A 13964-nucleotide genomic window follows, 5' to 3' on the forward strand; every position below is an offset into this window, starting at 1 on the left:
GCAGGTGTCTACTGAGCAGGCACGGATGAGCCTGTATTTGGGTATTCTGAGGAGGGACATTCGGGAGTTCATGTCGAACTCGACGTACCGGACATTTACTGAGCTCCAGGAAAATGCTCGGAAAAGGGAGATTGAGTTGGAGACTCAGGCTTGGGAGGAGGCCGAGTCTCAGAGGATGGATCGGCGGCCGGCCCAGTCTCAGCCGACAGCCAAGTGGACCAAGTCCGCTGATTTGAGGACTGGAGGCCAGAAGGGCCGTACTTACGGGAAGTGCAGCAAGGGTCATGAAGGGGCCTGTCGATCGGGTGCTTGCTAAAAATGTGGCAAGGAGGGGCATATCGCCAGGGATTCCCCCAAGGGATTTATGGTTTGTTTCCATTGCAACTAGACCGGCCATCGGAAGGCCGAGTGCCCTCAGCTACACCAGGGATCAGCGCATGGATCTGCGCCTGCTGCCAGGATTACCGAGGTTCGACCGGTGAAGGACGAGGCTCCGAAGACTCGTGGGAGAGCTTTTCAGTTGATTGCGGAGGAGGTCTGAGCGACGCCCGATGTTGTGGCTGGTATGTATTCTGTATTTTATCTTTTGTTTATGATATTGTGCTTATATGATGATATGCGTAGGTACTTATCTTGTGAGTTCTGTACCCGCTCTGGTATTATTTGACTCGGGTGCGAGTCGGTCATTTGTTTCCTTGGCATTTAGTCAGCACATTAGTATCCGTCGAGAGGCGTTGAGTCGACCTCTGCGAGTTTCCATAGCTGATGAGCGAGCAGTGTATGCTTCGGAGGTGATTCGAGGGTGTATCCTTGAGATCTTCGGTGTGGAGTTCCCGATAGATTTGGTCCCGATTGCGATGGGGGACGTGTGTGTTATAGTGGGCATGGATTGGTTGAGCCGATTTGGAGCTGTTATAGACTACGAACGTCAGTTGGTGACGATACGATACCCTAGTGGGGGAGTGCTTACGGTATATGGTGAGGGGACCCGGTGTGGGTCCACATTTTGTTCGGTTGCCGGGGAGAGACAGAGTTTGCAGCAAGGCTGCAGTGGAATCGTAGCCTATGTGATGGACACACGAGTGGCCGTGGGGAGGCCAAGTTCGATTGATGAGGTTCCGATAGTGTGCGAGTTTCCGGATGTTTTTCCCGAGGAACTACCGGGCGTGCCTCCGGAGAGACGAGTGGAGTTCCGTATCGATTTGGTTCCGGGAGCAACACCTATCGCCAAGGCGCCTTATCGCCTCGCGCCGCCAGAGATGCAGGAGTTATCCTCGCAGCTTCAGGAGCTGTTGGGTAAGGGGTTTATTCGACCGAGTAGCTCACCTTGGGGAGCGCCGATCCTTTTTGTCAAGAAGAAGGATGGCTCACACCGGATGTGTATTTATTACCGGGAGTTGAACAAATTGACGGTCAAGAACAGGTATCCGTTGCCAAGGATCGATGATCTGTTCGATCAGTTGCAGGGGGCATCTTGGTTCTCCAAGATAGACTTGAGTTCGGGTTATCATCAGATGAGGGTTCGGGATGAAGATATCCAGAAGACAGCATTCAGAACTCGTTATGGGCATTACTAGTTTGTGGTGATGCCTTTTGGGCTCACCAATGCACCAGCTGCGTTCATGGATCTCATGAACAGGGTGTGCAGGCCGATGCTAGATCGGTCGGTGATCGTATTCATTGATGATATTTTGGTGTATTCGAGGGCCAAAGAACAGCATGAGGAGCATTTGAGAGAGATCCTTGGAGTTCTGAGATCGGAGAGGCTGTATGCCAAATTATCCAAGTGTGAGTTCTGGTTACGAGAGGTTCAGTTCTTGGGACATCTCGTCAACCAGAATGAGATATTGGTCGATTCGGCCAAGATTGAGGCAGTCATGAGGTGGGAGGTGCCGAGATCACCCACCGAGATCAGGAGCTTTCTGGGATTGGCCGACTATTATCGGAGATTTATTAAGGATTTCTCCAAGATCGCTGTGCCACTCACCAAGATGACCCGGAAGGGTGTTGCATTTTCATGGGGACCGGAGCAGCAGACCTCATTTGAGACACTTCGCCAGAAGTTATGCGAGGCCCCAATATTAGCCCTTTCGGAAGGGATGGAGGATTTTGTGGTATATTGTGATGCATCGATATCCGGATTGGGAGCGGTGCTTATGCAGAGGGGGCATGTGATAGCGTATGCATCGAGGCAACTTAAGCCTCATGAGTCGAGATATCGCACTCATGATTTGGAACTGGGAGCGGTAGTGTTCACTCTCAAGATATGGCGACATTATCTGTATGGGGTTCGGTGTACGATATACACGGACCACAAGAGCTTGAAGTATTTGATGGATCAGCCCAACCTGAATATGCGCCAGAGGAGGTGGTTGGACGGGTAAAGGATTATGATTGTGAGATCCTGTACCACCCGGGCAAGGCTAATGTTGTAGCCGATGCTCTGAGCCGAAGGGCGGAGGGCGCCCCATAGCGGGATGTATGTTTGAGACTGACAGTGATGACCCCGATGTTGGATGCTATCCGTGGGGCCCAGGCTAAGGCTATGAGGTCAAAAAGCCAGAAGAGAGAGCGAGTTGTCGGGCTGGTATCGGAATTCATTATCGATAGCCGGGGGCTTATGACTTTTCAGGGTCGGATATGGGTACCGTCCATGGGCGGAACGCGTACCATTTTGATGGAAGATGCTCATCGATCGAAATTCTCGATCCATCCCGGGGACACTAAGATGTATTTGGACCCGAAAAAGGAATATTGGTGGCCTTGTATGAAGAGGGATGTCGCATGATTTGTAGAGAGATGCTTGACCTATCGTAGGGTTAAGGCCGAACATCAGCGTCCACATGGTAAGCTGCAGCCATTAGAGATTCCCGAGTGGAAATGGGAACAGATTACCATGGATTTCATCATCAAATTTCCAAGGACCGCGACGGGTGTCGATGCAATTTGGGTGATTGTGGACAAGTTGATGAAGAGCGCTCACTTCCTTTCCATCAGTGAGAGCTCTTCTGCTAAGAGGTTGGCAGTGTTGTATGTGAGGGAGGTGGTATCGCGGCATGGAGTTCCGATCTCGATTGTTTCAGATCGAGATGTGCGATTTACTTCTAGATTTTGGAAGAAGTTTCACGAGGAGTTGGTTACGAGGCTGCATTTCAGTACCGCATACCACCCATAGATGGACGGGCAAAGTGAACGGATGATTCAAACGCTCGAGGATATGCTTCGGGCATGTGTACTGGATTTCGGAGGGAGTTGGGACACGTATTTTCTCTTGGCTGAGTTTTCCTACAACAACAACCATCACTCGAGCATTGGTATGCCACCTTTCGAGCTGTTGTATGGGAGAAGGTGTAGGACCCCCATATGTTGGTGAGAAGTAGGGCAACGTGTGATGGGTAGTACGGAGATTGTACTTCAGACGTCAGAGCAAATACAGCAGGTCCAACAGAGGTTGTTGACCGCTCAGAGTCGCCATAAGAGTTATGTGGATAGGTGGCGATCTGAGCTCGAGTTTCAAGTTGGTGATTTCGTGCTCCTGAAGGTATCTCCTTGGAAAGGAGTGATCCGATTCAGGAAGAGGGGCAAGCTGGGGCCCCGGTTTATTGGGCCGTTTAGAGTGATTGTGAGAGTAGGTAGAGTAGCATATCGTCTGGAGCTACCTGCGGAGTTGAGCCAGATTCATGATACCTTCCACATGTCTCAGTTGAGGAAGTGTATAACCGACGAGTTGGCAGTAGTACCTATGGAGGATATTCAGGTGGATGCGGGCCTGGATTATGCCGAGAGACCAATCGCGATTCGGGATCGGAAGATCAAGGTTCTGAGGAACAAGGACGTGCCATTGGTGCAGGTTCAGTGGCAGCATCGGAAGGGATCCGAGCTGACGTAGGAGTCCGAGTCGGAGATGCGGGAGCAGCATCCGGAGTTGTTTTCGGTATAAGACTTCGGGGACAAAGTCTGGTTCCAGTGGGGGAGAATTGTAACAGCCCGAAATTCAGGTTCAACTATTTAACCTTTCATCTTTTCCAAGTTGTCATATTGGGTCCTTTGTGTTGAGTGTTAAGCTTGTGAGTACGCTGGGCGTACAAGGAGTACGCTGCGCGTACTCGCGCGCTTGTTCTGTACGCGGTTCCATCTGGGTACGCTGGGCGTACCTAGGGTTACGCCGGGCATAACCGACCCACACTCAAAACCGTAATATGACTTGAGGGCTATAAAAGGAATGAGATGGTCTTGTCCCTCAGCCACCATCTTTCAGAAAGAAACCCTAAGAGAACATTTCCTTAGTTTTTAGCTTGGGTGTGAGTGCTCTAAGCTTCAAAGTGCCTTTTCAAGGTGGTGAAAGAGAAGAGGAGACCATTGTGGAGGCTAGAAGTTGGTGGTCAATTGTGGATCTGAGGACTACAAAGGTTGGAGCTTCTTCCTGAGGTAAAAAGTTCAGATCTTGGCTTGTAGTTTATATGGTGTGCTTCTTGGACCAATTTCTAGGGTTTTTGGTCCCAAGATGGAGACTTTTTGAGCAAGTAGTCTCCATTGGCCTAGATCTATCATATTCCCGAGCTATGTGAGTTGTATGTTCATAAAAATGCAATCTTGGACGTGAATGTTGAGCCATGCATGAGATCTAGACTCTTGGAGGTGAAAGGAAAGGTGTTAGAAGGTGTGGGGAACCTTTATAGCCATGCAAAGGCTTAAAGGTTTCGACTGTATGGATTAAGAAGTATTAAAATGGCTAGATATGGAATATGGGGTTATGTCTTAATCGTTTAAGACATTAGAATGAAGAAGTGAGAAACTGGGATGTGCGCTGGGCGTAATCCCAGTACGCGCCGCGTAATGGGTCGCTTTCCCCGTTTCTGGAATGCACGGGTACACCCCGCGTACAGGAGCTGGTACGCCTCGCGTACTGCTTGCTATTGACTTTTGTTGACTTTTAGGGTTTTGGTCAACATGTGGACTTTCAAGTCAGGGAGGGGTAAAATGGTCTTTTACCCTTTTGTGGGAAAGTGAAAAAGGACGTAGCATAGCCTTGGAAGCCGATAATAATTAGAATGATTATTTGTTGTGTTTAGGCGGGGCTAGGTCCTTGTTTCGAGATTCCGAGATATCGAGCACGTGAGATTCTAGACATCATACGAGGTGAGTCTTCTCACCATACTGTACCGGAAAGGTACCTATGTGTGACCGGAAGGTCTTGTATGTTATGAGATGCATGTTTTGTATGATATGCGTTGTATGTTATGTATGTGATATGTATGCTATGTATGATATGGGCCGGAAGGCATTATGACGTGGACCGGAAGGTCAGGGAGTCATGGACCGGAAGGTCGATACGAGTAGGACCGGAAGGTCTACTGGGACTGGGACCGAAGTCCCCTGAGACACATGGACCGGAAGGTCGTGTTGAGCATGGCCTGGTAAGGCGTATGTGTGTAAGGGTATTTTGGGGACTTCACTAAGCATTTATGCTTACAATTGTTGTGTTATGTGTTTCAGGTACTAGCGAGGACCGTGGAAAGGCGCCGACGTGACTCGTACACACTAGAGAGAGGATTTGATCTCTTGTGATCTTGGGAAACGATATGTTTGATAACCAATGTTGGATATTTTATAAAATATTTATGTGAAAATGGTTGTGACAAAAATAAAATTTTTGCCTTGAAATTTACGTTGTTACACTTTTTCACATCAACACAAAGAAAAAAACAAAGTACAACAGTTGTATGGCTCTTTGTCGTTTCATGCTCGACCAAAAAGGTGAGGGGGGAGTAACTAGCTATACAACCTAATTCCATTCATCTTTTTGTCTACTACACACTGTATAGGCCCCACATAGTTCATAGGGAATATGACTTATTGTCACACCCCCAAACCAGAACGGCGGAAACGTTCGGGGGCGGAGGACGTCATATTCAGTATCATAACAGTTCATAGAAAGGAAAGTACACACCACCATACATATTAAGGTTTCCAAAATGTTTACATAATTGTATTCGTTACATGTTCAAAAGATAAATACATAAACATCTTTCAAAAGAAGTAATTAACGTCAGCACGTTAATCCTCAAAAGTTGATTTCCAAACTTGCTTAGCGGTTCCCTGAGAATACAAGTTATTTCAAAGAAAAAGTGTCAACAATTAAATTGGTGAGTTCATAGGTAGTGTTTTGAGAAAATGTACGCCATTCGAAAGTTCATGTATGTTTTCCAGAAAACGCGGTATTTTCAAATGAAAAGAGTTATGATTCGTTGGGTTGAAAATGAATGTATTAGATCCAGAAAATCCCATATTTTCCCTAATAGTTAAGATATGATTTGTTGTGCTTTCCAAGAAAAACCCTTATTTTCTTATAAAAGGATGAAATGCATATGAATGTTCGTGTTATAAGTTGTAAATAGTTGCACCAAGAAAATCCCTTATTTTCCTATTAGTTGTTTGTTTTAGATGCAGGAAAAACCCTTATTTTCCTAACATAACTGGCAGTCTCTAAGACCGAAAATCGCAAGCAACCGACGTGCTTAAAAGTTGTGGCATAGTTTTATATAATAAAGCTATACGAAGATCGCACTTGTTAGATGAAGAATAGTTTTAATAGCTACTCGTTCATAAAAGTATAATACCATAATAATTGTATATCCGATGAGTTTTATAACCATACTAAACATAATATGCCTGTAGCGACGTTCTTCATGCGTCGTAGCATTATGACAAATTGTCACCCCAAAAGACGGACTGTGGCTAACAGTCAGGGCGCGGGATCATGACTTCCCGTATAGATCTATACACATTTGACACGTTCTCCGAACGGGAGACTCTGGTTATAGACAGGACTTGTAGCGATACCTTCTAGCAAAAAGGCAGTGTTTGAAGATGTACTTGTCTCACGGATTCTCAACTAAGTCTGTATTAAAGTAATAGTTTTGTATGCAAAGATCATCCTTTCTCACAAAGTTTTGACAATACATAAATCATAAGTTTTTTAAAATGTATTAAAACGGTTTAACAACGAAGGATACTTTGGAATTTCTAAATACTTTGTATAAATCTAGTGCATGCAAAGTATGACAAGAGTTTTCACATAGCAGTAATAAATCACAAGTGATTCATTTGATAAAAACGAGTAAAGTGAAATTTTTGATGTAGAAGACAAGTTTGTAAACAAAACATATATATGTATATGGTTATATATATGTATAAGTTTTAAAAGATGATTTGGTATGTTTCGTAATTGTTGTTCATATTCTTACGTTTTTATTAGAAACTTTGCATGAAATAATCCTTAAGTTTGATACTAAAGACCTTTTTGTACTTATCAATTTTGTAAAAATGGTAATTAAACATATTTAAATGATTGTGTTTTAACTTCCTTAATGTATAAACATTGCTTAAAAATGTTAGAAGGTGTTAATAAATCTATAAATCACTTTTGACAGTTTTACCCTTTACTGTCCCTGTTTTTAGAAAACTCATAGAAAAATAATCGTAAGTCAAAAACTAAATCCGTCACCTCTGAGAGTTTATAAAATTAGTCTAATTTGTTCCCAATTTTTATTATGATTTTTAGTGGTCTCAAACTAGTGTGAAAATGAACATCTTCACAGACTGGTCCGAAATCACTTCTGAAATGACAGGCAGTTTTATAAAAATCGCCATAAATTGTAGAAAAATCGTATGAATGCGTGCGAGTAGTCCTTAGAAAGGTATAAACTTGAAATATTTGCATATTGTACAGTTTTGAAATATATTAAGTTTAAGATGGTCAAAACAGTCCGTGAACAGGACTCAACTTTTCTGTATAAAGCTGTCATTTAAATTTAAGTTATGTTTAGTGTTCTAACTTGTATTCCCCCCCTTAAAACTTGAAGAAAACATGAAAATGTAGGGGTATGAACTCACCTTATGTGAATACTTGAAGAATGGAAGGTTGAAGATGAACTTTTGGTTGTTGGTTTGATGCTCCAAAACAGCCACTCTTTTGGCTATGTTGCTGTCACGAAAATTTCACAGCAAAAGAGCAAGAAAAAGGGTAGTTTACTCACTGTTTTGAATCAATAATTTTGAGTATGATAACAAGTAACTTCAAGGGGTATTTGGTGGTAAAAATAGCAAGCAAAAGGAAGGTGTAGATGGGTGAAATGGTGGCTGAAACACAAAAGGGACAGCAACCCTTTTGTTCATGGTTTTGATGGCTTTGGAAGGAAGTTCTTGTTCCTGAAAATGAGATGAAGGTTGAGAGTAATTCCCTGGAGTATTGGATGGTCAAATTAGGGTAAAATGAAGAGTAAATTTCGTGGATATGAAGGAGGAAAGAGTGGAAGAGGATAAGGGGACAAAACCTAGACTAGCTTGTGATGGGATGTGAGTTTAAGTGATGTGATCTTGTCTAGCCACTTGCTTGGGTGGTTGCTTAGAGATAGAGTTAGTTAACTAACTAACTACTAGTTATTTAGTTAGTTAGGAGTTCTAGTTAAGGAGAGGGAAGGTCGTAATCTCGAAAATTAGAAGAGGGATTAAGAAGCATTCTTAGTAAAATGTCTTAAGTGATTAAGCACTTATTAATTAAGTTGACACTTATGTCCACCAATTCTCTTATCTTAATTGATTTAGACATCATAAAACTTACATGAAATCACTTTAAGTCATGACCCATAACTAGTCATTCACTAGATAATAATACATATATACAAATACATATATGTATACTTTGTATAAAATAACAATGTAGTTTTTGTGTATTTGAACTTTAATGTTTATGTTTTATTCTTTTTATTCAAAAACACTTAAATACATTCTAATTATACCTTATAATAATTCATTTTATATTTTAATTTATTTAAATATAAAATTTATTGACCAATGTATAATTTCGTGACATTTAACCGGTTAACCATATCGTTAAACACGTTTTGTCACTTTGGTTCGTATATTTGTCGAATTTAGATCCTACACAACTATTAAGCACACGTTTTACATAGAACCTAACTTAATTATCAACTAGATACATGTTGATACAAAAATTAAGTTTGTTGCGTTCAAATGATGTTATATGCTAATTTCACAAACCGGTGATGGTTTGTAGCCATACATCATAACAAAATTTATCAATAACTACTTGTTTTATATTTCACAGTAACTTATTTAAATAAAAGAGGTTAAATTCCTTCAACCATTCTTGATGAAATACTCATATTGCTTAATAATCAAAACATAGCATCGTACGATCGTTCCTATTTTTACCAATTGTTACACTTATGAAGGTAATTAACTTTTCGGGTTGTTCACATATAGGTAACTATCTTTTTTTTGTACACATCTAGGTAACAAACTTTTTGGAACTGTTCACATATGACCATTATGACCTACTATAGCAGGTTACATACAACTACAACAGATCATAATGGTTATATGTGAACACTTTCAACAAGTTCGTTACCTAGATGTGTACAAAAAAAATAGTTACCCAAATATGAACAAAACCAAAAGTAAGAGTAAATTACATGAATGGTCCCTATGGTTTAGGAGAATTTGTGTGTTTGGTCCCCAACTTATTTTTTTAACTCGGATGGTCTCTACTGTTTATTTGTGTTGCACACTTAGTCTCTGTCTTACCTAAAAAAGACTATTGTTACCTTATTAATTTATTTTTTTAGTTAATTTTCTTATTTATGTATTTGTTTTTATATGTTAAAAAAAATTAATAGGCCCCACATATCTGTATTTCCTCATCGTAAACCTAAAACCACATTTGAGAAATTTAATCTGAGTCGCACCGGTCACCATCCCATATCTCATCATCTGCAACTTCTATTTTATTTATATCTTTAGTGATATGGAAGTCTTCACCATCCTTTTTTTGGTCCTTCAACTTTGGTGAACAAACACCATAACACACTGTCTCTTCACTTTAGTGGGTTGTGGTGCTGGTTCGTTGGAGTTGAAGGACCGAAAAAGAATAAATGGTGAAGAATTCGATGTCATTAAAGATGGAAAAGAAATAAATGTTGAGGATGATGAGTGATGAGATGGTGAGGACATACAGATATGTGAGCTCTATTAGTTTTTTTAAGCATATAAAAAAATACATAAATAAGAAAATTAATTAAAAAATTAAATTAATAAGGGCACAATAGTCTTTTTAGGTAAGACATGGACCAAACGCAACAAAAATAAATAGTAGGGACCATCCGAATTAAAAAAAAATAAGTTAGGGACCAAAAGTACAAATTCCCCCATACCACAGGGACCATTCGTGTAATTTACTCTTACTTTTGGTTTTGTTCATATTTGGGTAACTATTTTTTTTGTACACATCTAGGTAACGAACTTGTTGAAAGTGTTCACATGTAACCATTATGACCTACTATAGCCAGATGTCACCTGCTACAACAGGTCGTAATGGTCATATGTGAACAGTTCCAAAAAGTTTGTTACCTAGATGTGTACAAAAAAAAGATAGTTACCTACATGTGAACAAACTGAAAAATTAATTACCTTAATTAGTCCTATTCCCTAGTTCATACAACACTCAACAATTGGCAGAAAAGTACAAGGCCTATGATGGGACCCACCTTGGTCTAGCTCTCCCTCGGAAGTTGGACGTAGACCAGCACGCGCTGAGCAACAACCCATCGCCGACAGCAACCCTGAAAATCGACGGTCATTTCCAGCTAGTCAACTATCCCCGACTCCGATGAAGCATTCCTAACAGCGCCCGCAGATAATACGGCCCCCTGTTTTTCTCGTTTCGCTGCCGGCAATCAAAGCTTCAGCCTTGCCGGTCACTATCACGAGGCAACCCTAATAAGAAATCCCCCATCGGGAACCAAAGCCTCAACATCACCGCCGGTCTTTGGCTGCTGCTACCCCTTCCACCAAGCCATCTGCCTTCTCAAATGGGTCTCTCCAAATCAAATCAATAGGCAAACTGCCTTATCCGTCCAGTTCCAACTGGTTGACATCAACCTCCGAGCAAATGCCGCCAACGAGAGAAGCTTGACCAATGTCGGCCACATTTAGCACCTCCGAGATGACAGCAATTCCAGAGATAATGTCCTGCTATGTCGCCTACAAGATCCAGTGTCGCCATCATCGATATCATCTAAGCTTTGATGAAACACCCAACTCCAGTCGCCGACCACCTTAAAGTGACAATCCAGCAACGTAGCGCCACCGATGAGCCCAAACACCGATGTTTCTATAGAATCCAGCAGGGAACCACCAAAATCACCACAACCGGTATCAAAGAACACATGTGGCGACTTCCAGCAACCCTAAGTCGCCAACAATCTCGCTATGGTCAACGATCTTCGGCGTTTTCTATCTTTCAACGTCGTGAAATCGTAGGATACCCTGGAAGCCTAAACCTAAAACTGATGGGAAACGAATGGATTGGTACACGATCGGGGGGAAGAAATGACTTGGGTTAATCAATTGTTAAGTGGGTTCACAAATTGTAATTGGGCTACTGTTTCTCACCTTGGACTCATAAGCTACAAATGGGTCAAGTAATTCATCGACATTTTAATTAGGCTGTCTAAGCAAGCAGCAAATGGCCCAATTTTTCTTGCATAAGTAAAGTAACCTATCATCCAATGCCCATGTGTTGCAATCTCGTCCAATAAACCTGATTCTAGAAATGCATGACAACTTGGACTACCCGACATATTAAAAAAGAAGAAGGAAAAAGGAATCGGGCTAGTAATTTCCAAATGGGCTCTTGAATTTATTTTAACAATGTGGGCTTCCCTACATCAAATTTTCATCTTTTTGGCCCCATTCTAGCAAGAAAAATCAACAACTAAATGCTCGTTTGCTCCCACTTCAGTCAAGATTAAATCTGATTCCAAGATGTGTTGTCGTCCAACTTGACATTTTAAGAACAAACAAAAAGAAAAAGAAATTGGGCTCATCATTTTCATGTGGGCTCCTTACAAAGTTCATTTTGGGCCCTAACATATTCTAGGCCTCTAGCAAATTGGCATCTTATCACACCACACCAATAATGTGACATCCCTTAATTTCTCGGCCAAAAAAGACCGATTTAATTTATGCTTTTTAAAATAAAATTAGAGAAATCTTTTTAAAAGATGTTGCGGAATTGGTCCCCAAAACAAAACATGATAAAAGTTTGTCAAAACCTTTCTTTAAGAAATATATAATTTCCTTTTATATCAAAACCTCGGGATGTCATGTTCCGATACAAATCAAAAGCATAAACAAGACATTATAAGCCTTACAACAGTTATTTATAACTACTGGCCTATAATCTAAAATCACTCATCATCATCATCCGACTATGCTCGGGTTCCACTACCTGTAGTCATAAAAAGCTGAGTGGGTCAGGCTTGGAAGCCTGGTGAGCATATAGGGTTTTCAACCCACAATACATAATATAATATGCTTAAACATCAATCAATCAACCGAATTACCCCAACCCCATTATCTTATTTATTTCTTAAGGGTTTACCGTAAGAGTCAACTATTACTCCTTCCTAAGGATTTATCCTATGGAATAGACACAAAGTCACCTTGTCACCGGGGTTTATACAACGGGCACTAAGTCCATAGCTGCCAAGGTTTATTCAACATGTGCTAAGTCCATAGCTCTCATTTATCGACAATATTATTTACAGGTATCCCCCATGCAATACATGTAAATGGGTTTTTAGAGTACATCAAATGAAGATATAGTTCATTACACTTACAGGTTGCGGGCCTGCTAGTGTTCCACAGACCGTCTAGAATAGTCCATGGTTGTCATCCATACTCTGCTGAATGACGGGGGCCCACGTTTGGGTAAGGGCTTTTCTCATATTGCACCACTCACACCACACGTTTGGGTAAGGGCTTCACCCCTCACTATCAACTCATGATCTCATTTCACCACTCACTCTCAACTCATGATCTCTATCACTGATCATCTCATCTATCCAACTCACCTTTTATCACACCCACTATTTCATCTATCTATGTTTTACCCAACATTTTTTTTAGATAAAAATACATATACAATTTAAATTATTTAAAAAACCTGTATAAATCATTCCTTTAACACCCATCTCAAATAAACAAACAATATATATTCACACAACACGTATTTTATGTAAAATACTTTATATCTATGTGTAAGGTGAAATTAACTACACACTCACCTGATTTAATGAAAATCGGGCAGCAATTCGTTTCCTAAAACGATCGTTTCTAAGAAAACTGAGAGTTTTATTGAGAAACCGGGCTCTGCGACACGCCTCGCCAGCTGGCCTCCGGTGACTCAGCAGTTCAGACATGTGGCAAGCATGCAGCGAGGGTGACGTGGCATTTTTGGGTGAAGCTTATCTATGCGAAATTTCTCGAATTTTGTGCCAAAATCTTCTAAAATTCATAACTTTCGCATACGAGCTCCGTTTTTGACGTTCTTTATATGCACGCGTAGGTAAAATTACGCTCTACAACTTTCGTTTAGGCTTCGTCGGCTAATTTTGACTTTGATTTTTATATTATTATTTTTACCAGACCGGGACAGGAAATCCGTTAAAAAATCATAACTTCTTCATCCGACGTCCGTTTTCGTCACACTTTTTACCGTTGCGCTACTAATGACGAGACCTTCGATTCTCGTTTAGGTCGTGTCGGCTAAAAATCACTCGATCTAAAATTCGATTTTTTAGCTGTCTACTGCTAAGCTGAAACTTCGAAAAATCATAACTTACTCATACGAAGTCAGATTTTGGCGTTCTTTTTATCGAACTTCTCGGTTTAACGAACAATATGAGTTTCGTTTAGATCACTAAGGCTAAAAAGTAGTTTATCAAAAACTCACTTTTTACGACATTTGGCACCGTACTGGTTTATCGTGAAACTTCGACAGTTCATAACTTCTTTGTTATAACTCGGATTTCGGCATTCTTTATATATCTGTAATCCTTGTCACGCGCACTACAAGTTTCTTAATAGATATCGGCTTT

At 41.2% G+C, this 13964-nt stretch overlaps 1 long non-coding RNA gene across 1 annotated transcript; it reads right to left on the bottom strand.

The window, feature by feature from the left end:
• Positions 1-5933: 5933 nt before the first annotated feature.
• LOC128126423 (uncharacterized) lies at positions 5934-11652 on the bottom strand. Its single transcript, XR_008224337.1, has 2 exons — positions 10569-11652; positions 5934-6099 (listed from the first exon to the last, which is right to left on the bottom strand). It is a non-coding gene; the product is annotated as an uncharacterized LOC128126423 (long non-coding RNA).
• Between the last annotated feature and the right edge of the window lie 2312 nt (positions 11653-13964).

The sequence above is a fragment of the Lactuca sativa genome, chromosome 5, assembly GCF_002870075.4.
Source record: "Lactuca sativa cultivar Salinas chromosome 5, Lsat_Salinas_v11, whole genome shotgun sequence".
NCBI lineage: Eukaryota > Viridiplantae > Streptophyta > Magnoliopsida > Asterales > Asteraceae > Lactuca > Lactuca sativa.